This window comes from Macadamia integrifolia, chromosome 9 (assembly GCF_013358625.1).
Source record: "Macadamia integrifolia cultivar HAES 741 chromosome 9, SCU_Mint_v3, whole genome shotgun sequence".
NCBI lineage: Eukaryota > Viridiplantae > Streptophyta > Magnoliopsida > Proteales > Proteaceae > Macadamia > Macadamia integrifolia.
Window position 1 is genome coordinate 8,326,372 of NC_056565.1, and position 8,641 is coordinate 8,335,012.

Below are 8,641 nucleotides of genomic sequence, written 5' to 3' on the forward strand. Positions count from 1 at the left end.
TCTTGTGAACCCAAGCAAAATGATAGTGAAATTTTTTTGTGGTCAATTTATTTATTTGTTTTATTGTAGTTGTAATCTTGCTTTCACTCTTTTGGGGCCTAATCTATTTCATGAGTAGAAATTAGATTACAATAACCATTGCCTCCATCGCTCAATGATAATTTTTTTATAGTTTTTTACTTTATTGTATAAAGTAATTTGCTCTTTCTAAGTATACAAATCAAGTTAATAACTTGATAAATAAAAAATATACAATAAACTATAAAAATAATATCCGAATTTTTTGCCTGACTTTTATTTTTTAATCGAATAATTCTTGAATCTGAATCTGATTCCGATTTTTATTTTGTCCGCTTTTTTGACTGCTTTTTTGACCTAATTTTTAAATTAATCAATCAAATTATTTCGAATAATTCTCCACCCGAATAATTCTCGAATCCGAATTTGCTAACTATGTGCTAGATGGGATATAGATTTAAAGTGAAAACCAGCTCATGGTAGATGGGTTAAAGTGGTAACCAGCACCAGACCGTTGTAGATTTACAGTGGTAACCAGCTCATGCTAGATGGACTGCTTACCGCTGTAGATTTACAGTGGGAACCAACTCATGCTAGGTGGGCTATAGATTTGAAGTGGTAACCAGTATATGGAATTACAATGGTAACCAACTCATGCTAGATAAGTCATCGATTTAAAGTGGTAACGAACACCGTACTATTGTAGATTTATGGCGGTAACTAGACCATCAAGGATGAGCTGGTTTACGGCGGTAACCAGCTCATGCTAGATGGGTTGTCTACCACTTTAAATTATTTAAAGTGGATGATAATTCAAGGACCTGCACATTGATGAGCTGGTTACGACCGTAGATTTTGAGAGGATATGGATTGAAAAAGTCAGCATATGGGTTAGCTGGTTATCACTTTTGGTTGCCTCTATATATATTAAGGGTGATCATGTGAGATGGTTTATTTTAATTTTAGAACCTAAAGCACTTTTAATTCCCTGGCTACCTTAAAGAATTGCTTTTCAGCATCAACAAAAGATTGATAGTTTTTGCTACTCAGATTCTCCACATATTATGAAATCTAAGAAATGTTTATGCACCTAGCAAATGCAGCATATGTAAGAGATTCTCTCTCTCTCTCTCTCTCTCTCTCTCTCTCTCTCTCTCATTTGTGTTTATATGTGTATTGTCTATTATTACTTGTTTAAGAAAATATTTTATTTTTCCTATAGTAAAATAATTAGGAATATTAATAATTTGTTTTTTTGTTTATTTTTTCAGTTTAGTTAAAGAACTGAAAATTAACAAGAAGATAACAAATGCTACCGCACAAACATGCCAAGAGATCAGGGATGGAGTAGCAAAGCCTAGAGGCAAGCCACATCGAATCAACGATTTACCAAATTTTAGAGTGAGTATATCATTAACTTACCTTCCAATAATGATTTTTTTCCCTTCTTTTTGGGTGCCAAATATAGAGTTTAAAAGAAAAGGTAATGTGGTAGCATTTCTTCTAGTGAAATGGAGAAAATTTATATTCCATTCAATATGCTTCTAATTTGTATTTTATACAAAAATTGTATTTTAACCTTTTTTTTTTCCTTCCTTACAGGCAAGGGCAAGTTGGCAGCCAACGCTACTTTAGTTGTGGAGCGAGTTGGAGAAAAAACGTCCAGCTTTAAAAAATGCCGCTGCTGCATCTCTTCTCTTCTGAGTCTCTAACTCCTTCCAAGAAACTGAAGTCTTCTCAGTTTTGGTGCCCTGTTCTGACTATCTTCCTCTGAAACTTCAGTTTCAAGAAAGTATATCCATTAGGGAAGGGAGATCACCATCTCTTCCATACAACGCTAAGATTTGGGGTTGTAGTTGGAGGTCATGGGAACTTGCCAAGTTTCGAGAACTTCATGCTTCTATTAATTTTTGGAAAGAAATTTTATCATAATCATCTTGGAAAGAGACTATGGAAGAAGAAGATGGAACAAAAAGATAACAAAGTGTTTGGGCCTCCTTCCCTGTTCTAGATACTGATAATTATGTAGAAAATTCACTGCAGCAACACTCGCAGATGAACATTCAGAAGTTCAAGCTATGTCTTAAGAGTCTGAGCCTCAGAATTTCAAAAGGCAAACTTGAAGACCTAGCTCTCAACATGTAAAGTTTTGTTATAGTTTTCCATTGGAAATTAAGTTTAGTGAAGAAAAGAGCTCTCTCTGGTTGTCAGTAATCAGATTGTATGGGATCGGATCAATGAAGATCGGGATCAATCAACCAATCCAATCCTTCCAATATGGATCCATTTTTGTATGAGTTTTAGAACCATGGCCTCAATATGGTTGGATTGGTGGATTGGGGTCCCTTCCTCCGGGCGAACGCATATCACCTCACTTATTTTCTTATTGGGCTGAGAAGCACAAGTGATTACATCTTTTTAGATAAATGCAAATCAATCATATATTTGATGAGAATCGAAACACAAAGACCAAAAATCTTGATCTCATTCACCACCACTCTCACCGCCGAGTTCACATCTTTAGAAGAATTATCAAATCTACGCTGAGTTCGTTCTTGCCATAAATGAACCATATCGACTTGAGCGGAACAATGCCCGTCTTCCTCTTCCGCCAAGAAAAACGTTCTTAAATGAAAAGGAAATTAGCCCAACTAATATCGAGAAAATGAAGAAAATCCAATTAGACTTGGTGGGAAGATGAACACCCGTGAAATAAAAATCACATCCATTTATTTACCTCTGTCTGTGTTCTCTTGGCCCTCTCTCTCTCTCTCTCTCTCTCTCTCTCTCTTCAGAATCATAAACACATAGGAGTATTACGAATTGATTTATTTTTTTGGAAATATTCGAGCTGGTGGCTCTTTACGTACACTCCCATAGATGTTAAGAATAAGTAATCCATTGGATCTATGGGTTCTGTTTACTCTCCGTGCACCTTTGAGAGATTGGATCTCTAAACATACACTCACTGGCTCTACAGATGCAACGATTAATGGCCATCTGATTGGACCTGATGCGTATCATCCAAGGCATATTAGCATGGCATACTCCTATTTAAACTGGAGTTTGATTTCAAACTTCTCCTTAAGAAGATAGATGGTGTGATTCAAATGTGATCCAATGCAGATCCAACTTTCTAAGTGGAGGGATGTGATTGTCCAAACATGCAATACTTTTAAGCTTGGGTCAGAATCGGGCCTGGGGTTTCCATGATAGACCTTAGACCCAACACAGCCCACACTTCTTGATTCTTACTTTTCCACTTTGTATACAGCGACTGAAAAACCATGGTTTAAGTATTACTACTTTTCATCTCATTAGATAAGATTCCAATGACCGTTCTGGATCGGATATAGAATCAACCGATTCAACCAAGGATTATTAACTCAAAATCACAGATTGAGTCAAAGTCGATCCCAAAAACACTATATAAGATAGGCCATTAATTTGAAAACCAGCAATCCAGTCTGAAAACCCTAGAATTGGTCTTTTTTTCATAGTAGCCGAAATCGGGATCGTCATGGCCAATTCAGCAAGGATTGAATCGGTCCCTGCTGATTCTGATCCGCATCAGAAATTTTTGAAACCTGTCCCCGAAAAACTTGTGATCTCCCCAATACCCTAGAAAATCCAATGTTCGGAAACAACTAGACTCGTGATCTTAGCTGAATTACTAATTAGCACATTGTGCGTCTGCCCTTTGTACCTTGCATACTAAGGATGTTAATTTGAAATCAAAATCGTTTATCGAAAAAGAACCAAGTCATTTACACTGAAACCGTGAAGCCATTTAATATAAATGATTTGATTTTGGTCTCAATTTTCAGACCGATGAATTAAATGGTTCGGTTTTGAACCGTTTAACCCACGGTTTCAAACTGAATTAACACCTTCATAACTAAACTATTTACACCGTCAATACACTCAATACCAACCCGTTTAAACCGTATATGACTTACTACAATAATGAGTTTCTTGTAAACATAACACGATGAGTTTAATTTAGGAAAGAAAGGACCATAGAGGTTGTCCAATAGCCTATTCAATATTTTATTCCTACTATATAGTTATGTAGTTAAAACATTGTCACTTCAATGTCTCATTGCTCATTGAATTTGATACAAGGTTGAAGTTTTTATCAACAAAGGCAAAATTCAGTAGCATGCAAACTGGTTGCTAATCATTCAGAAATCGTATGGATTAAACCGCGATCAAAACCATGTAAAATCTCAAATTGACACCGTTTAAAAGCCGTGAAACCGGAACATTCATTAAATGATTCTGGTTTCCAAAAATGTAACCATTTAGTAAATAATTTGGTTTTGGTTTCAGCCAAATAAATGTAAACCTAATCAAATCGTACCATATACATCGAAAACAAACCAATTAACACCCTTATAGCATACAATTACTAAATTTTATGCATCATTGGCATTGTTTGAAGGCCATAAGTCAGTAGGTTTCTCTCATAAAGGACTACATGAACTGGCTGATTTCAATTATTGTCTGTGATGTGGACATTATAAGAATTAGATGAAAGAAAAAAAATTTAATGAGTCTTGCTGGATTCGAGTTACCATATCTTTGGGAATGTCAAAGTGTTCTACCTATTAGAACTAAAGACTCACATACAAAGAAGCAAATAAGAACAATTTTACTTGAATTAGAGTATCTTTAACCATCTCCAAACAAAAGCAACAGCAAAATAATACTTGCACTTCAAATATATGCATTTCAATTCAAACAATCGGTCCATTATAGGTTAATGGTGTGCACACTGTTTTGGTCAAATTTCAACATTCGAATTGATTGAGGAAACAAATTAGTCCATCTCTTAGTAAAATCCCTTGTTGTTTTATTGAGGGATTGTGTTACCTTGGACTAAATTTGACATCAATTTCACATTAAGCTCCACATGAAGAAGCTCATATATGCATGGCTTTCTCTTGCTGGCTAACATAAGAGGGGTGTGGTGTACCAGTAAATCTAGCTCTCTCCGGTGGTAAACATATATAGGTGATATTGGAATTGAATAATCAACTCTTGTATTGTACCTTTGAACCCCATGCACAGAATTTCTCCGTTTTTGTGTTGTAAATCTGTATCATCTTATGGGATATATCATCCAGTTTGTCTGGTACGTTATAAACTAGGTCAAAAGTGATGTAACTATTTTTAGTTACCTGAAATACCCAAGAAGTCCAAGAGATGATAGGTTTATATGTTAATAAAAACTATAAAAGAAATTGCTCCATTCACTTTTTATGAAAAAAAAAAAAAAAATGAAATTTCATCCTCAATAGATCAATCCAAGACTCTTCAAATAAGGGAACAAGAAAATTGAGAGAGGACAATGGAAGATTGAGAATCCTAGGTCCAAGCCATCTAATTTTGATTGGAGATTCAATAGCATTGAAATTAGGTCAATTGGAGTTCCAACGAAAAAGATAATTTTTTTAGAGGCATCATTAACCAATTAAAATATGAGAAGAATCTTAAAATACCCAGTAATGAAGATTTATTATTATTATTATTATTATTATTATAAAAATGATGGAGATAGTAGTTGATGGATATTGTATTTTTTAATAAAAAATAAATAATACAACTATGTATCATTGTGAACTCCATATGGGTAACCACAGGCATATGTGTATATAAATATATAGCCTATCAATGAATGTAATTCGTGAAATTACTACTAAATATTCTCTCACAAAATGACAGAAGGATGGCGGAAATGGGTTCCTGGATATTCAATGGCAAATTTCGATAACCATGGCTATATGTGCCATTTATGATGTCAATTTTAAAAAACTACAGTCATATGTGTATTAATAACCACAATTATAAAAATTTGTAATTAAATTTTGCACCCCTGTAGCACATTTGTCCACAACTGTTGAGGGACTTAGGTGGCAGTCCCTGGAAACCACCACCATAGCCTCCGAAGAATAACGTTCCTTGGATCTTGAATTCAATTAAAAAAACTTTAATTTTTCCAAAAATTTCCAACTAAGATTCAAAAACATCATTCTATAGATCTTAACAACAAAACTTAATCATATTTTCCAAAATAGAGCTAGATCATAGTTTTTCAAAATATGGTTAGTGTAAGATTTCAAAAGATTATCTTAAAGTTTGAATAGGTAAGTTGGTTAGAGGGTGTGGCCCTTAACCACAAGGTCGAAGGTTCAAGCCCATCTTCTAGCGTGTCTTAAAAATCATTTTATTCATTAAAATAATAATAATAATAATGATGATGGAGATTTCAAAAGATTTGCTATATCATATTTCAATGGATTTGATACCACTTTCTGCTGTTTCTAGGGTTCGAACTTGGGAACAATCTTGGTATTGGACACGGTTGATATCAATTAAATATCGATCTAGATTATTCTGGATTGGATTGTATCGAATGGATGTACCCTTATTTAAATATAAAAATGTCACTTTTTATTAAGTTTTTACCCTTGGCCCGTGCTTGTGTATTTGGATCAAATTGGTCAATGTTGGGATCGATCAAGATGGATATCAATCCCAATCCAGCCAATACGCCAATTGGATTCGAAGTTTTAGAACCATCGCTTCTTCTATATTAGGGGTACCACTGTAGATTTAAAGTGGTCACGGTAGATGGGTTGTAGATTTAAAGTGGTAACCAGCTCATACTAGATGTGTTGTAGATTTGAAGTGGTAACCAACACCAGCCCTTATAAATTTATAGTGTTAACCAGCTCATGCTAGATGGGCTTGTTATCGCCGTAAATTTAAAGTGGTAAGCAGCTCATGCTAGATGGATTCACAGCAGTAACCAGCTCATGCTAGATGGACTGTACATATTAAAGTGGTAACCAACACCCGCCCGTTCTATACAGTGGTAAACATCTCATGCTAGATGGGCTAGATACTGTTGTAGATTTATTGTGGTAACCAGCTCATGCTATGTGGGCTATAGATTTAAAGTGCTAATCAGCTCATGCTACATCATAGTTATTTAATTCAGATTCAGAAATTATTCGGATGAAGAGTTATTTAGAATAATTCGTTTTATTAAATCAATGATTTCATCAAAATATCAGTTAAAAAAATAAGAATGATAAAATTTGGGTTCGGATTCGAATTCGAAAATTATTCGTTTATAAAAATAAAAAGCGAGTAAAAAATTCAGATGTTATTTTTAAAATTTTTATTACTTGTTTCTTATTATCTATCAATCATCATATGTACATAACATACAAATGAGATAAAAATTGAAATTTTCAATTTTAAAGATAAGAAATAATATATGGGTTAATCTGTTTGTCACTTTCGCGGTTACAACGTAAGTTGTAACCTTTCTTTTATGTCCATCAATAGATAATCATTATTCTTGTCACTTTAAGGATTAAACTGTCATTTCACTTTTAGTGAATTGAATGAAAAATTATTAAAATTTCGTATTTTATGGGTATTAAGGTAAATCTACCGTCATAAAAACAATAAAGGGAATATCGGTTACTCACTTTTCGCAGGTGGAGAAGAACTTCTTGTAATTTATATATTAAGACATGTTTCTTAATTATTTATTTTTTATACCGTATGAATGACTTTATTTATAATTTAACTTCAATTTATTTTTAAATTTCAAACACATTCCTAATCTATAACAAATTACATGTGACAAATATTAGTTTTGCCTCTCCCAAACAGATTGGTTCTTTCACCAAGAATTAGAAATCAGATCGCCTAATCGCTTGATTTGGATTGGAATTAGTGGTCATAGTTATTGATTTCTGAGCATAAGAAATCATGAAATAGATTTCATTATTCTGAATAAAAGGATAGGATGATAGCCCTAAATTAAATTATATAAATCAAGGTTAAAATCAGAGCCGGTTTGAGTTGGGCTAGACTAGGCCTGGTTAAAGCACAATATTATACGATCTGACTCATCCTTATAATTAGCATTGTGGAGATCATTGGGATGATTATATTTATATGTGAAAAGTGGTATTGGATTTGCAGTAGAATATGTGTAGATTGAATGAAGTATTCAGATCGCAATATTCATAAAATTTGGTAAAATTCTGTTCGCCGTTATTCGCGAATAATTTGAAGGATTAAATAAGTAGGTGCTAAATGGGCTGTGGATTTAATGTGGTAACCAACTCATGCTAAATGGATTTACAGTGATAACCAGCTCATGATGGATGAGTTGTTTACCACTTTAAAAGATTTAACTGGATAATAACTCAAGAACTAGCTTATTGTGAGCTGGTTATAAGGATGTGAATTTGTAATCGAAATTGTTTATCGAAACAGAATCGAGCCATTTATTCCGAAACCACAAAACCATACAGTAAATGGTTCGGTTATGATTTTAAGTTTCTGATCAATTAATTAAACGGGTTGAAACCGAACCTAGTTGTTTAACCCGTGGTTTCAAATCGAATTGAAACCGTGAAAATCGAACCATTTAAATTATCATAACCGATACAATTAACCCGTTTAAAGATTAAATAAGGTGGTTACAAAATATCATTAGTATCTCATTTGATTCAAAGATTGAGTGCTGCAAGTCTGCAAGTAATTCTAGCTAGCTCATTGTTTGGAATGCCGATTAAATTAATCCAACGCACTA

At 33.7% G+C, this 8,641-nt stretch overlaps 1 long non-coding RNA gene across 1 annotated transcript; it reads left to right on the top strand.

The window, feature by feature from the left end:
- The first annotated feature begins 979 nt into the window (after positions 1-979).
- LOC122090094 lies at positions 980-2,209 on the top strand. The gene is made up of 3 exons (XR_006143413.1): positions 980-1,126; positions 1,290-1,419; positions 1,621-2,209. It is a non-coding gene; the product is annotated as an uncharacterized LOC122090094 (long non-coding RNA).
- Positions 2,210-8,641: the final 6,432 nt, after the last annotated feature.